The sequence below is a fragment of the Arvicanthis niloticus genome, chromosome X (assembly GCF_011762505.2).
Source record: "Arvicanthis niloticus isolate mArvNil1 chromosome X, mArvNil1.pat.X, whole genome shotgun sequence".
In the NCBI taxonomy this organism is placed as follows: Eukaryota; Metazoa; Chordata; class Mammalia; order Rodentia; family Muridae; genus Arvicanthis; species Arvicanthis niloticus.
In genome coordinates, this window is record NC_047679.1 from 108,191,733 (window position 1) to 108,196,019 (window position 4,287).

A 4,287-nucleotide genomic window follows, 5' to 3' on the forward strand; every position below is an offset into this window, starting at 1 on the left:
ACTCTCTAAGGACTCGTTTGTCCTGAAGCTAGAAGAGGACTGCCAATCAGGGACAGGCCTGCCGAGCTTTATGACCCCCATAGTAAGCCATCTACATCATGGTTCTACTCTCAGACTGGAGAAACTCAAAGACATAATTGTCAAGAGTTTACGTCAAGAAGAAAGAAATGGCCTAAGGAAAACTCTCCTGTCCACTCCACACCCTCCCCAGTTCCTTATCTTTTACCACTGGGCTGGGAAAGGGCCTTAATACCCTTCCTCGTCATCAGGCCCCTAAGACCTGATGGTGGCTATAGTGCTTACATCCTGGCCTACAGTTTGGGTGACAGCAAAATTGAGTTTAAGGCTGAACCTGATGGCACACAAGTTACCTTTTCTATCAGGAAGATCTCAAGTTCTAGGCCAGCTTGGAGTAAATAGCAAGAAGCTGACCTGCCCCTCACATATGTACCAAAAGCTGACGCTACAGGAGATGTGGGTCAGCTAGTTTGGCACTTGCCTTGCATGCATAAAACCAGCTGGGACATACCTGTACTCCTAGAACTTGGAAGGAAGGAAGAGGCAGGAGGATCAGAATGTCAGTGACATCTATTTAGTGAGTCCAGGCCAATGTTAGGATTGACATTGATAGATTCATGACATCTATCTCAAAAACAAACATGAGTGCTGCCCGGCATTGGAGGTGCTAACTCTGGTTAGCAGAAACATACCTAGACTCCAAAAACTTCTTAAGAAAGCTACCATTTGATCATGGGCTCAGAAGGCAGGCTAGAGCCTAGTAAAAAGAAAGATCATAAGCTGAACAAGAAGATGAAGCTCTGAGGCCAAAGTTATGCCGGTGTACACCAAAACGTCTGAGTGTGTCTTGGCTTCCATTAAGTGTAATGACTGCATTCGCTTCGGCAGCGCATGTACCAAAATTGGAACATAGAGATTAGTACGACCCCTGCTCAAGAATGACAATCAAATTTTGTGAGTCATTTGGTATTTTTATGACTTTGTATGCTAAGTTAAAAATTAACTTTTCAAAGTGTAAGGACAGACATCTGTGGAAATGCCTAAGTGAAAGTAGAGATCCCAATCAATTTCTTGGGGGATAATTGGATATGAATGTGGAGGATGGGAAACAGGTGGGTCTGTAATTGTCTTTGGCAAGGACCTGTGTTATTAAGGGCATTGCTGAGGTGGTCATGGGTAAAGAACAAAGGAAACAGTAGGCCTGGGAGCTTTGAAAAAGCAGCAGGATTCTACACAATGAACGATTGTGTGATCGCTAAGATCATCTTTACAAATATCTTACTGTTGTAATTTTAAGTTAAAAAGCAAGCTATAGGCCAGGCGGTGGTGGCGCACGCCTTTAATCCTAGCACTTGGGAGGCAGAGGCAGGCGGATTTCTGAGTTCGAGGCCAGCCTGGTCTACAGAGTGAGTTCCAGGATAGCCAAGACTACACAGAGAAACCCTGTCTCAAAAGAACAAAAAAAAAAAAAAAAAAAAAAAAAAAAAAAAGCAAGCTATAAAATGATGTATTATGTTAATCACAAACTACCTGAGAAATGCATTTAAAAAAAAGACTTGGGATGTAGCTCAGTTGGTAAAATGCTTGCCTAGCATCTATAAAGCACTTGGTTCAATCCCCAGCACCACAATGTAAAAAAAGAGTGATAGTGCATACCTATAATTCTAGTGGTAAGGTGATAGAGGCAGGCCGGGCGGTGGTGGCGCACACCTTTAATCCCAGCACTTGGGAGGCAGAGGCAGGCGAATTTCTGAGTTCGAGGCCAGCCTGCTGGTCTACAAAGTGAGTTCCAGGACAGCCAGGGCTACACAGAGAAACCCTGTCTCAAAAAAAACCAAAAAAAAAAAGATGATAGAGGCAGAAGAATCAGAAGTAAAAGGTCATTCTTGACTACATAGTAAGTTCCAGACCACCCTGTCCTACATAAAACTCTACTTCCCCCATAAGAGAACTAGATTCTGTGCTTGACTTTTCCCCCATAAATTATCAACACATCTTCGAATGATGACCCTGTGTAGGTCATTATTATTCCTACTTTACAGATTTCTCTTTACAGAAAAAAAAACTGAGTCTCACTAACTAAAATCTTCACAGCTAGCTAAGTGTTGATGGCTCACTCCTTTAATTTCAGCATTTGGGAGACTGAGGCAGGGGCATTGCCATGAATTCAAGGTTAGCCTAGAGTATGCAGCAACCTCCATCCAGGTCAGCATGGGCTAAGGGAAGATATCTCAAAACTATAAACATATATACAAAAATCTACAGAATTCACGAGTAGCATAAATTAAATTAGTGATTATATTTTGGCTGCAGACATATAGCCTAGTGGGTAGAGTGTCTCGTTTGCAGAAAGCTCTGGGTTCCATCCCCAGCATGGCATAAAACAGATATGATTTTGCATGTCTATAATTTCAGCACTTGGGAGGAAGAAGGAGTAGGCTCAGAAATTCAGCCACAACTTGGGGCCATCCTGAGCAACAGTGATTCTCTGTCCCCATCAACAGCAACGGTGAATAAATGCAAACATTCTCTCCTGCTCTGTAGAACAGTGCCACCTCTTCCTGTAACAAATAGTTTTGAGACAGAGTCCCACCGAGTAGTCCTGCTGGCCTATAATTTGCTCTGCAAAGGGGCTCACCTTGACTCACAAAGATCTGCCTGCCTCTACCTCCTGAGACCTACAGGTGTGCGCTGCCAAGTACCAAGTTTCAATGTCTTTTTTAATAGAGCAGACGTTCCTGGTGGGAAGGAGTCTGTACCTAGTCCTGACTACAGAGGGTTACTCAGTGAGGAATAGATGATTGCAGAATAAGAAACAGAACGCCTTTAATCCCAGCACTTGGGAGGCAGAGGCAGGCGGATTTCTGAGTTTGAGGCCAGCCTGGTCTACAGAGTGAGTTCCAGGACAGCCAAAGCTATACAGAGAAACCCTGTCTCGAACCCCCCCCCCCAAAAAAAAAAAAGTCAAGAAGAGAGGACTAAGATACCCAAGGAATACCAATACCTGGCCTGCCCTGAGGACCTAGAGTCTAGATTTAGAGACTGTGCTGTGATTGTCCAATCCCAGTAAGGAATGGTAAGGCCATGTGTGTGTTAAGAGAGCAGGGCAATGCCGGGGCAGAGATTTTAGTGCCTCTGGGCCATACTCACTGAGTGGGTGGTCACCTCTTATCGTTGTGGGGAGGGGGACTGGGGTACGACAGGATATTGACTTCATTTCCTCCTGGCTCGAACTTCCTCAATGGAAAAAGCAGGCCGAGCAACGTTTTTCATTGAATTGGTAGCACTTTGGAAAATTATAGCCAATTCCCAGTAATCAGCGGCAACAAGGGGCCGGCAGTAGGGTCTGCAATTAGATAAAGAAAAATAGCAATGTTTACAGTTCAATTTGTTTTACAATGACAGATCTCCCTTTATTACTGTGAACCAATGAAGGTTCAACTAGGAGTTGGTCTTTGCTTCAGCCCTTCAGTTCAGAACAGTTCCTCCACCTGTTCCCACATCCTTTGTCCTCCAGAACTCTTAAGTCTGAATGCTTGGTCCCAACCCTACCTCCTAACCTTGCCTGTCTGTGACCTGTCTCTCTTCACAATAAAAGCTTCCAGAAGGCAGGCTGCATTTTCTCCACTTTAGCAGGTCCTTGTACTTAGCACTCTGCCTGGCACAGTTAGACTCCTACCCAAACCTTTGTTTGTTGTTGCTCAGTGAACTCTGGGTACCCTGGGTCTCTTGTCCTAGTGAACTTGAGGGGTACTCTAAGGTCAGGGAGATTCCAGATTCCAAGGGCCTAAAGGAAGTCACCCCCTGCCCCTACCCACCATCCCCTGCAGATAACAGGGAATTCCCTGTGCTTTGCAAGCTGAAAAGGAGTAGTATTTACCAGGCCCAATTACTGCCCATTTTGTTGTTCTGGGAAAGGGAAGTGTCTAACCTAGCAGAGTAGACAGAGTGTGATCAAGAAGAAAGGGCTTCTTAGGCTGGCAAACGAACCCTGCAGTTCCCATTTGGTCACTGGGCCCCCTAAGTGTGAGACTGGAAGGTGAGGGGGAGAAGAGAAAAGAAGAAGAAGGCCCAGCTCTGAGTCCTCCTTTCTGCTGTTACTCCTTTCGCCTCCTTGTTGGCCTCCCGGCCTCCCTCTGGGCTCTTAAGCTCTTTGTTGGTCTGTCTGTCCGCTTTTTCTCTCCTTTCTTTTCTCTCTCTCTCTCTCTCTCTCTCTCTCTCTCTCTCTCTCTCTCTCTCTCTCTCTCTCTGTGTGTTCACGTGATCGCC

General features: G+C 45.3%; 1 non-coding gene across 1 annotated transcript; it reads left to right on the forward strand.

Annotated features, from left to right (window-relative positions):
• Positions 1–890: 890 nt before the first annotated feature.
• LOC117695558 (U6 spliceosomal RNA) lies at positions 891–992 on the forward strand. The gene has a single exon (XR_004604621.1). It is a non-coding gene; the product is annotated as a U6 spliceosomal RNA (small nuclear RNA).
• Positions 993–4,287: the final 3,295 nt, after the last annotated feature.